The sequence below is a fragment of the Arachis hypogaea genome, chromosome 1, assembly GCF_003086295.3.
Source record: "Arachis hypogaea cultivar Tifrunner chromosome 1, arahy.Tifrunner.gnm2.J5K5, whole genome shotgun sequence".
Classification (NCBI taxonomy): Eukaryota; Viridiplantae; Streptophyta; class Magnoliopsida; order Fabales; family Fabaceae; genus Arachis; species Arachis hypogaea.
The window spans coordinates 94,679,409-94,692,215 of NC_092036.1; the positions used below are offsets into that span (position 1 = coordinate 94,679,409).

At 40.5% G+C, this 12,807-nt stretch overlaps 1 pseudogene; it reads left to right on the forward strand.

Annotated features, from left to right (window-relative positions):
* Positions 1-10,298: 10,298 nt before the first annotated feature.
* LOC112696955 (heat shock cognate 70 kDa protein-like) lies at positions 10,299-12,433 on the forward strand (annotated as a pseudogene).
* Positions 12,434-12,807: the final 374 nt, after the last annotated feature.

Below are 12,807 nucleotides of genomic sequence, written 5' to 3' on the forward strand. Positions count from 1 at the left end.
TCTGTGACAAAAGAGAGTAAGCATGAAGAGCTTCTCTCAGTTCAAGGTCAAGAAGAGCCCACACAGTCAAACTCTAAGTTTGGTGTTGTGAAGCCACAACCAAACTCTAAGTTTGGTGTTCAAACCCCATATCCAAACTCTAAGTTTGGTGTTGGGACTAGACAACATTGACTTGATTGCTCTGTGGCTCCATGAGAGCCACTGTCAAGCTATTGACATTAAAGAAGCGCTTGTTGGGAGGCAACCCAATTTTATTTATCTAATTTTATTTTATTTTGTTTCTTTGTTATTTTTGTGTTTAATTAGGTACATGATCATGAGGAGTCACGAAAAAATCAAAAAAATTAAAAACAGAGTCAAAAACAGAAGAAAAAAAAATTTTCACCATGGAGGACGCACGGGCCGGCGTTCAGCGCCCAGAAGATGCATCTGGCGGGCGTTCAACGCCAGAACAGAGCATCTTCCTGGCGCTGAACGCCCAAAACAAGCAACATCCTGGCGTTTAACGCCAGGATGCGCACGCAGAGGACAATCTGGCGCTGAACGCCAGAAACAAGCTTGAAACTGGCGTTCAACGCCAGAATCAAGCATCACATGGGCGTTTAACGCCCAGAACATGCACCAATGGGCGTTTGAACGCCAGAATGGTGCATGAAGGCAATTTACACGCCTATAGGGTGAAGGAATGGTATTTCTTTTCACCTCAGGACCTGTGGACCCCACAGGATTCCCACCTCAGGATCTGTGGACCCCACAGGATCCCCACCTACCTTTTCTTTTAATCCTATTCACACTCTCCTAATCCAAATCTCATTCTCAATGTCACCCTTCCCAAAAACCTTCACCAATCACATCAATTTCTCTTCCCAATTACCCCATGCACCACTCACATCAACCTCCTCTTCCCCATAAACCCCACCTACCCCCACTACATTCAAATTCAAATTCCCACCCAAAATGGCCGAAACCTAACCCTCCCCCCCTCCCTATAAATACCTCCCTTTTCTTCTTCATTTTCACACAACATAACCCCTTCTTCTCTACATAGCCGAACCCCCCTTCTCCCTCTCTACTCACATTTTCTTCTTCTTCTTCTTCTACTCTTCTTTTCTTTTTGCTCGAGGACGAGCAAATTTTAAGTTTGGTGTGGTAAAAAGCCTAGCTTTTTATTTTTCATTCACCATCAATGGCACCCAAGACCGGAGTTTCCTCAAGAAAAGGAAAAGGGAAGGCAAAAGCTTCCACTTCCGAAACATGGGAAAAGGAGAGATTCATCTCCAAGAGCCACCAAGACCACTTCTATGATGTTGTGGCAAAGAAGAGGGTGATCCCTGAGGTCCCCTTCAAGCTCAAAAAGAATGAGTATCCGGAAATCCGACATGAGATCCAAAGAAGAGGGTGGGAAGTCATAACCAACCCCATGCAACAAGTCGGATTACTGATGGTTCAAGAGTTCTATGCTAATGCATGGATCACTAGGAACCATGATCAAAGTATGAACCCGAATCCAAAGAACTATCTCACAATGGTTCGGGGGAAATACTTAGATTTCAGTCCGAAAAATGTGAGGTTGGCGTTTCATCTACCCATGATGCAAGGTGATGAACGCCCCTACACAAGGAGGGTCAACTTCAATCAAAGGTTGGACCAAGTCCTAATGGACATTTGTGTGGAAGGCGCCCAATGGAGAGTAGACTCCAAAGGCAAACCAGTCCAACTAAGAAGACTGGACCTCAAGCCTGTAGCTAGAGGATGGCTGGAGTTCATCCAAAGATCCATCATCCCTACAAGCAACCGATCTGAAGTTACTGTGGATCGGGCAATCATGATTCATAGCATCATGATTGGAGAGGAAGTAGAGGTTCATGAAGTCATAGCCAATGAACTCTACAAAATAGCTGACAAGCCTTCATACATGGCACGGCTAGCCTTCCCCCACCTCATATGCCATCTATGTTACTCAGCTGGAGTTATCATAGATGGAGATGCCTCCATTGAAGAAGACAAGCCCATCACCAAGAAAAGGATGGAGCAAACAAGGGAAGTCCCTCACGGCCCCCAAGGAGAACATGAGGAAGTTCATCAACAAATGCCTCATGGAATGCACTTTCCTCCCAACAACTATTGGGAGCAACTCAGTACCTCCTTAGAAGACTTGAGCCAAAACGTGGAACAACTAAGGGTGGAACACCATGAACACGCCCTCACTCTCCAAGAAATAAGAGAAGATCAAAGAGCTATGAGAGAGGAGCAACAAAGGCAAGGAAGGGACATAGAAGAGTTGAAGAACATCATTGGTCCTTCAAGAAGAAGATGCCACTAGAGGTGGATTCATTCCTTGCTCTTTATTTCTTTCTGTTTTCGTTTTTTTATATTGTGTTTATCCATGTTTTGTGTCTTCACTTCATGATCATTAGTATGTAACCATGCCTTAAAGATTATGAATAATTCCATTAGTCCTTCACCTCTCTTAAAAGAAAAATGTTTTAATTCAAAAGAACAAGAAGTACATAAATTTCGAAATTATTAGTGAATTTAATTTAATTATATTGATGTGGTGGCAATAATTTTTGTTTTCTGAATGAATGCTTGAACAGTGCATATTTTTGATCTTGTTGTTTATGAGTGTTAAAATTGTTGGCTCTTGAAAGAATGATGAACAAAGAGAAATGTTATTGATGAACTGAAAAATTCATGAATTGATTCTTGAAGCAAGAAAAAGCAGTGAAAAAAAAAAAGTGGCGAAAAAAAAAATTATATAAAATAGAAAGAAAAAGCAAGCAGAAAAAGCCAATAGCCCTTAAAACCAAAAGGCAAGGGTAGCAAGGATCCAAGGCTTTGAGCATCAATGGATAGGAGGGCCCAAGGAAATTAAATCCAGGCCTAAGCGGCTAAATCAAGCTGTCCCTAACCATGTGCTTGTGTCATGAAGGTCCAAGTGAAAAGCTTGAGACTGAGTGGTTAAAGTCGTGATCCAAAGCAAAAGAGTGTGCTTAAGAGCTCTGGACACCACTAACTGGGGACTTTAGCAAAGCTGAGTCACAATCTGAAAAGGTTCACCCAGTTATGTGTCTGTGGCATTTGTGTATCCGGTGGTAATACTGGAAGACAAAGTGCTTAGGGCCACAGCCAAGACTCATAAAGTAGCTGTGTTCAAGAATCAACATGCCTAACTAGGAAAGTCAATAACACTATCTGAAATTCTAAGTTCCTAGAGAAGCCAATCACTCTAAACTTCAAAGGAAAAAGTGAGATGCCAAAACTGTTCAGAAGCAAAAAGCTACAAGTCCCGCTCATCTAATTAAATTAATATTCATTGATATTTTGGACTTTATAGTATATTCTCTTCTTTTTATCCTATTTGATTTTCAGTTGCTTGGGGACAAGCAACAATTTAAGTTTGGTGTTGTGATGAGCGGATAATTTATACGCTTTTTGGCACTGTTTTCATATAGTTTTTAGTAAGTTTGAGCTACGTTTAGGGATGTTTTCATTAGTTTTTATGTTAAATTCACATTTCTGGACTTTACTATGAGTTTGTGTGTTTTTCTGTGATTTCAGGTAATTTCTGGCTGAAATTGAGGGACTTGAGCAAAACTCTGAAAAAGGCTGACAAAAGGACTGCTGATGCTGTTGGAATCTGACCTCCCTGCACTCGAAATGGATTTTCTTTTTAGTACCTTTGTGCTTAGAGCTTGTTGAGGGTTGCCCAACACCAAACTTAGAATTGATGTATGGGGGCTCTGTAAAACTATGCACAGAAAGAGCGGGTTGGCATACTAGGTATTGCACTATTGTCCCTTTCTTATTAGAGGGAGAATTAGGATTGGACATCTTAAATAAGATGTAGTCCTCTCCTAATTGGAAAACCATTTCTCCTTTAGCAACATTAATCAAAGCTATTGCAGTAGCTAAGAAGGGTCTTCCAAGGATGACACAGTCATCCTCATCCTCTCCAATGTCCAAGATAATAAAGTTTGCAGGAATGTAGTGGTTTTCAACCTTAACCAAGACATCCTCTACTAAGCCATATGGCTTTTTCATGGTCTTATCTGCCATCTCTAAAGAGATGTGTGCAGCTTATACCTCAAGGATTCCCAACTTCTCCATTACTGAGAGTGGCACGAGGTTAATGCTTGACCCTAGGTCACACAGAACCTTTTCAAAGGTCATAATACCTATGGTGCAAGGAATCAGAGAGCGTCCAGGGTTTGGAAGCTTCTGAGGTAGCTCTTACTGAACCAAAGCATGGAGTTCTTTGGTAAGCAGTGGATGTTCTTTCTCCAGAGGCTTTGTACCAAATAACTTGGTATTCAGCTTCATTCGAACTCCTATGAAACGAGCAACTTGCTCTTCCCTAGTGTCTTCATCCTCACTTGAGGATGAGTAGTCATCAGAACTTATGCACTGTAGAAGTGCATTCAAAGGAACCTCAATTGTCTTTATGGTTTCCTTTGGTTCTGGGCTAGAGGGTTCTTGAGTGGGATTTAGGCACTTAAAGGGGGTGCTTGTGCTGGCGTTCAACACCAGCTCTGTCAGCTCGTTGGGTGTTAAATACCCTTGCTGTCCACCCTGACTGGCATTAAACGCTAGTCCTCCTAGCATTTTGGGCGTTGAATGCCCAGCAGGGAGGTCCTTGCTGGCGTTCAATGCCAGCTTCCCTGGGATGGTGGGCGTTGAACGCCTAATGAGGGGTTCCTCACTGGCGTTCAGCGCCAGAATGGCTGCCTAGTTGGGCGTTGAACGCCCAGTGAGGGGTTTCTCACTGCGTTCAATGCCAGTAAGCCTTCCTGTTTGGGCGTTGAGCGCCCAGCCAGTGCTCCCTGGCTGGCGTTCAACGTCAGCTTTTCTGCCAGGATAGGCGTTGAACGCCCAGTGAGGACTTCCTCACTGGCGTTTAACGCCAGGCTTGCTGCCATTGTGGGCGTTAAACGCCCAGTGAAGTCTTCTTCACTGGCGTTCAACGCCTTTCCATTCTCCTCCAATTCGGCCTCAACCTCCATGGTTATAGCCTTGCACTCTTCTCTAGGATTAACCTTAGTGTTACTGGGAAGAGTGACAGGAGGGATCTCAGGGATCCTCTTGCTCAGTTGACCAACCTGTACCTCCAAATTTCTAATGGAGGACCTTGTTTCATTAATAAAACTATGAGTGGTCTTAGTGAGGCTGGAGACTAGAGTGGCTAAGTCAGAGAGGCTCTGCTTAGAGGTCTCCATATTCCCTTGAGAAGATGGGAATGGTGGTTTGTTATTGAACCTATTCTAGTTCCTACCACCTTGATTGTTATTGAAACATTGCTGAGGTTTCTGTTGATCCTTCCATGAAAGGTTAGGATGATTCATCCATGGTGGGTTGATCAGGATCATAAGCTTCTTCTTCAAGTGAAGCTTTCTTATTACTGCCAGCTGCAGTTTGCATCTCAGTGAGATATTGAGAGATCATGTTGACCTGTTGGATCAGGATCTTATTTCGAGCCAAGATGGCATTCAGAGTCTCAACTGCATGAACTCCTTACTTTTGAGAGGTTCCATGGTTTACAGGATTCCTCTCAGAGGTGTACATGAATTGGTTGTTTGCAACCATCTCAATGAGTTCTCTGGCTTCTGTAGGTGTTTTCTTCAAGTGGAGAGATCCACCTACAGAGCTATCCAAGAAAATCTTGGATATCTCAGATAAGCCATCGTAGAACACGCCTATGAGGGACCACTCTGAGAGCATGTCAGGAGGACATCTCCTGATCAGCTGCTTGTATCTTTCCCAGGCTTCATAGAGGGATTCACCTTCTCTTTATCTGAAGGTTTGAACTTCCACTCTAACCTCGCTCATCCTTTGAGGAGGAAAGAAATTAGCCAGAAAAGCATTAACTAGCTTTTCCCAAGAGTCAAGACTCTCTTTTGGTTGGGCATCCAACCAAAAATTAGCTTTGTCTCTTAAAGCAAAGGGGAAAAGCATCAGCTTGTAGACTTCAGGATCAACTCTATTAGTCTTTACAGTATCACAGATCTGTAAGAATTTTGCTAAGAACTGATGTGGATCTTCCAGTGGAAGTCCATAAAATTTGCAGTTCTGTTGCAGAAGAGAGACTAACTGAGGCATAAACTCAAAATTGTTAGCTCCAATGACAGGTACAGCAATGCTTCTGCCATAAAAGTCAGAGGTAGGCATGGTGAAGTAACCAAGGACTTTTCTAGGCTCCTCTTGTGGTTCGGCCATGTCCTCCAATTCTTGTTCAAAACTTTCTGAAATGTCTCTTCCGGAGTGTTGTGCTTTAACTTGTTGTAAACACCTCCTTAGAGTCTTCTCAGGTTCGGGATCAAGAGTCAATAGGGGTTCTTTATCCATGTTCCTGGTAATAAACAAGAAGAAAAGAAAAAAGAAGAAGAGAGACTACGCCAATAGACAAGAAGCTCCTCCTTAAAGTCAGAAATAGAGAAGAAAGAAGAAGATAAAAAAATAAAAATAAAAATAAATAAAAGTAGAAGAAAAATACCTTGGAAGTAGTAGATAAGAGTAAATAAAAGAAGATAGAATAAAAGATGGAAAACAAATCACAAGAAAGCTTTTTGTACCACTTGGACAAAAGAGCTTCCAGTGAAATGTGAAGAAGAAAGGAAAGAGGATAAGGAATTGTAGGTAAAGAGTCGAAGGAAGTAGAGTTGAATGAATATAGATGAGAAGAAAAGAGGTATAAATAGAAAAAAGTAAATAAGAATTAAAATATTTTTTATTTTTATTTAATTAATTAATTAATTTTCAAAAATTAAGTTATTAATTTAAAAAGAATTTAAATTTAAAATGTAAATTTTTGAAAATAGAAGAGTGATAAGATGAAGAAGTTTTTGAAAATTAAGAGAGAAGAGAGTTAGTTAGGTAGTTTTGAAAAAGAAAAGAGAGAGAAAAAGATATTATTTTCGAAAATTAAGGCGGGATAAGAGTTAGTTAGGTGGTTTTGAAAAACAAGAGAGAGAAGAAGAGAAGTAATTTTCAAAAATTAAGAAGAGAGTTAGTTAGGTAGTTTTGAAAAAGATGAGAGAGAAGAAGAGAAGTAATTTTCAAAAATTAAGAAGAGAGAGTTAGTTAGGTGGTTTTGAAAAAGATGAGAGAGAATATAAGATATTAATTAAGAAAAGATAACAAATAAAAATAAAAATAAAAGATAAGATAAGAAAAGATTTAAATTTAAAATAAGATAAGAAGTAAGATAAGAAAAGATTTTGAAATTAAAATTTGAAAAAGATTAGATAAGATTTTTGAAAAAGATATGATATGTTTTGAAAAAGATAAGATTTTTGGAAAAGATGTGATTTTTAATTTTGAAAATTTTGATTTTTGAAAACTTGACAACTAAGATAAGATAAGATAAAATTTCAAAATTGAAATCTGAATTTTATATGTAATTTTCAAAAATTATGGTTGAAAATAAGTTAGAAAATATTTTTTTTATTTTAAAATTTTTTTATGAAAGAGAAAAACACAAAAAAGACACAAGACTTAAAATTTTTAGATCTAGCACCCTTGTTTTTTCGAAAATTTAGAGGGAAATACCAAGGGATACCAAACTTAAAAATTTTAAGATCAAAACACTTACAAGACTCAAGAACACTTTGAAGATGAATAAAAACACAAAGAACAAAATTTAAAGACTCAAAGAACACAAGAACATAACAAGAACACCAAACTTAAAATTTTTAGAAAACCTAGACCAAATTTTCGAAAATTGCAAGAAAAATAAAAATAAAAACCAAACTTAAAAACTTGACACAAGATTAAACCAAAGAAAATATTTTTGAAAAATTTTTAGAAAGAAAGACTCATAAAAATCAAAAAATACAACAAGTACAAAAACAAAAGACTCAAAACAAGAACAAAGATCAAACAAAGAAAATAAAAATATTTTTGAAAAGGGTTTTGAAATTTTTGAAAACTTTGAAGAAGAAGAAAATAAAAGTAGAAAAGCTAACAAAATTAAAAATTACCTTATCTAAGGAGCAAGACAATCCTTCAGTTTGTCCAAACTTGAACAATCCCTGGCAACGGCGCCAAAACTTGGTGCGCATGTATGCAAACCCCACACCTTTTCGTACAGCAGTAGTACCAGCAAGTGCACTGGGTCATCCAAGTAATACTTGAGCGAGTCAGGGTCGATCCCACAAGGATTGTAGATTGAAGCAAGCAATGGTTGTCTTGCAGGTCTTAGTCAGGCAGAATCAGAAGGTTGATAAATAAATATTTATGGGATTATTTGAAATAAGGATACTATGTTGGGAATAGTAAATAATAGGAATAGAGTTGAGAGTCAGAGTTGCTTTGTCTTTCTAAATGAACTCTGGTATTACTGTCTTCCTTACTTGTGAATGATCTTCTTCTGTGGCAGGCTATAAGTGATCAAAGCCATTGCTCGTGATCATTGATCTCCTCTGCTACAGGTCAAACACCGTTGCCCGTGGTCATTCAATTTGACGGAGGGTGAAGTTCTAGCAAGTCATTCTCTTGGCGATCCTACTCAAAGCGCCACAGACAAGGTCGAATCTTCCGAATCAGAGAACGCTGCTTCTTTGGATTCTAGCCTATTACCACGGAGACCCTAATCTCCCCAGAAATTGGCTGAACTGGTGTCTCGAGAAGTCCCCAACGAAGTCATGGATTAACTGTTTGAGAGATGTATAAACATAGCTGTTGGTTCGTGCTTTCCGGCCAAGTATTCACACGAACCCAAGTAGACGCGGGTGTTTGTCAGGCACGTACGTCTTAATGTGATGAGCAGAGCTAATTGGTTAGATCATCCTATTCACCACGATGAAGATCGGATATACATCTTAGAGATAGATCAAACACAGATCGAAGAAGAAGCATAAATACTTTTATTAATTCATAGGACTCAACAGGGCTCCTCCCCTCAACCTAGGAGGTTTAGAAACTCATAATGATGTAAAACCAATGATAAAAACGTGTATGATGCTGAGTGGAATTGAAAAAAGCTGTGAATTACATAAATAAAATCCTTTCAATACTAAACAGATGACTAGTAAGGGTAAAACAGTCTATTTAGTGCTAAAATCCACTTCTGGGGCCCACTTTGTGAATGTTTGGGCTGAGCTTTGATGAGATCCACGTGTTTAGGCTTCCTTGGGCATTGAACTTCAGTCCTGACACCTTTTTGGACGTTGGACTCCAGCTTGGAATCCCTTTCTGGCGCTGGACGCCAGAACTAGTCAGATGGCTGGCGTTGAATGCCAGTTTTTGGCCTTCTAATCCGAAGCAAAGCATAAACTATTATATATTGTTGGAAAGCTCTAGAAGTTAGCTTTCCATAGTCATTGAGAGTGCTCCATTTGAACTCCTGTAGCTCTAGAAAAGCTCTGCCGATTGCAGGTAGGTCAGATCTGGACAGCATTTGCAGTTCTTTCTCTGTCTATGAATCAGACTTCTACTCCAGCTCCTCAATTTCAGCCAAAAAATATCTGAAATTGTCCAAAAATACAAAAAACTCATAGTAGAATCCAAAAATTTAAATTTAACACTAAAACCTATAAAAACTTAATAAAAACTAAACAAAAACTACTAAAAACTATATGAAAATGATGTCAAAAAGCGTATAAAATATCCGCTCATCACACGTTCGGGTCCGAGTTAACGAGGGTACTCCCAATTCGATTCAGGGCACAAGGTGCCCCAGGATTAACGCGAGGCCGACACATAATTCGGAAGGAATATCCTTGCCAGAACACTCTTTAATTTATAATATGTGATAAATGAAGTACAAATAACGTTTTCCATTAAAGAAAATCCTCTATTGCTATTTGCTTTTACAAAATAAGATATAAAAAAGATGATTATTATAATATCTAAAAAATAATTTTAATTTATCAAAAAAAATTAAGATTCAATATTTAATTTAATAAATATAAAAATAAATAATTTTAAAATTATTTGAAGTTTGCTGTAATAAATAAATTAAAAAAATTAGACACAAAGTTATAAATACCATAAAATTAACTATAAGAAAATAGTGAAAAACTTAAAAGTTTCAGATCGAGACGGTTGATAATGACATGAACTCAACTAGAAATAAGAGGCGAACAAACGTTTATTCGTTTTTGATGGAAAGGGCTGAAGTAGGAATCCGTATCTAAAACAAAAACCTTGAAAGAATTCGGGCTTTTGATAGAGCCCATCACAATCAGAGGCAGTCAAGCAGTGTCGAGAACTCTCTGGTCTTCCCTCTCATATTCATTCTTCTTCTTGACTTCTCTTGCTCTTTCCCAAAAGAAGGAAAATATCTTCCTCATCCTCATGCCAAGCACAATGTTGTGTAATATATACATCTCCCTCCATCCCTCCAAGCCAGTACAATAGGACCCTAACATACGTGCGTAAAGCATCATCTAAACCTGTAGTCATCAGCAAATTAAACCTGTTTTAAAAATTATTCGCTTATTACTTCTGATTCGTCGAAATGGGTACCGCTACTGAGAAAGCCATTAGCATCGATCTCGGCACCACTTACAGCTGCGTGGCCGTGTGGCAGAACAATCGTATAGAGATCATCGCCAACGACCAAGGCAACCGAACCACTCCTTCCTACATTGCCTTCACGGACACCGAGCGCCTTATCGGAGATGCTGCCAAGAACCAGGTGGCAATGAACCCACATAACACGGTGTTCGACGCCAAGCGCCTCATCGGTCATAGATTCTCCGACCCTTCCATCCAGAGCGACATGAGGCACTGCCCATGATCATCGTCAACTACAAAGGCGAGCAGAAGCAGTTGCATCCGAGGAGATTTCCTCCATGGTGCTCACCAAGATGAAGGAGATCGCCGAGGCCTACCTGGGAAAAACCATCAAGAACGCCATCATTACCGTCCCCACCTACTTCAACGACTCTTAGAGGCAGGCCACCAAGGACGCCGGTGCCATTGCAGGCCTCAACGTCATGAGAATTATCAACGAGCCAACCGCCGTTGCCTACGGCTTAGACAAGAAGGCCTCCAAAACTGGCGAGAAGAACGTCCTCATCTTCGACCTCGGGGTGGCACCTTTGACGTGTCTCTGCTGACTATCGAGGAGGGCATCTTTGAGGTGAAGGTCACTGCCAGAGACACCCACTTGAGGGGCGAGGATTTCAACAACAGGCTGGTGAATCACTTCACGGCGGAGTTCAAGAGGAAGCACAAGAAGGACATGAGCAGCAATTCGAGAGTGCTCCGGAGACTAAGGACAGCGTGTGAGAGGGCCAAGAGGACACTCTCCTCCACCGCACAGATGACCATCGAGATCGACTTGCTCTTTGAAGGTATTGATTTCTACGCGACCATCACTCTGGCCAGGTTCGAGGAACTCAACATGGACCTATTCAGGAAGTGCATGGAGCTCGTTGAGAAGTGTCTCCGCAATGCCAAGGTTGATAAGGTTCAGATTCACGACATTGTCCTTGTTGGCGGCTCCACCAGAATCCCCAAGGTCCAGCAGCTTCTGCAGGACTTCTTGAACGGCAAGGAGCTCTGCAAGAGCATCAACCACGACGAGGCCATGGCTTACGGGGCTGCTGTTCAAGCTGCCATCCTGAGCGGCGAAGGCAACCAGAAAGTCCAAGACTTGCTTCTTCTCGACGTCACGCCCCTCAACCTGGGCATTGAAACCGCCGGTGGGGTGATGACGGTCTTGATTCCCAAGAATACCACCATACCTACCAAGAAAGAGCAGGTGTTCTCCACCTACTCGGACAACCAGACCAGCGTGCTGATTCAGGTGTACGAGGGGGAGAGGGCAAGGACCAAGGACAACAACCTTCTGGGAACATTTGAGCTCAAGTGGAGAATTATACATACAGCATGAGGAACACCATCAAGGATGACAATGTTGGTGCCAAACTGGATCCTTCCGACAAGAAGAGGATCGAGAAGGCCGTTGATGACACCATCCAGTGGTTGGACGGGAACCAGTTGGCGGAAGTAGATGAGTTTGAGGACAAGCTCAAGGAGCTTGAGGCTTTATGAAACCCTGTCATTTCCAAGATGTATCAAGGTGGTGGTGGACACTGGTGGTGGTGGTTTTGCTCCATCCTCTGCCAATGCTGCCCATGACAACTCCGCTGGTGGACCTAATATTGAAGAGGTTGATTGAGCGAGCTTCAACCTTCAATTTTTATAAGCCTTCTTTTATCGCGCTAGACACTGCCCTTTGTCTCTCTTTTTTTTCCCTTCCAGAGTGCGTTGAATGTAAACTATGAGTGAATAATGGTGAGGTACGGTAGTGTCCTAATATTGTCATATCCAAGTGTTGTTTTCTTTTTTCCTAAATAAGCACGTGATTTTTCTTACAACAATATAGTGACAGAGACAACTGCGAATGAATCATAATTGGCATTTGCGGGGAATTAAAAGGCAAAAAACACTGCAGGAAGTTGTCTGCAGAATGAGGTAGATATTTTATGAATCAAGCCTCACAATAATATTATACATTGATTGGATCAGAGCACAATATATATGCAGCCGCTAATATGATCGTATATTTTTGTTGATGAAAAAACAGAGATGGACAATAAGGGTGCCCAAACTTTGCCAGAACAAATTCATGTAGGAACAACAGGTTATTAACTTACTTTCGTCGTGCTCCCCACTTAATTATTAGTTTGGTGTAGCCATGATTTCGACACAAAAATAAATAGCATCTACTCAAATGAAGGGTGGAAACTCAATGCAGTCGATTTCACGTGAAGTTGATAATTGAGAACTATTGGATGATTTGACTAAATTTTTATCTAACAGCTTTTCCTTATCAACTTCACGTGAAGTCGACTGTAC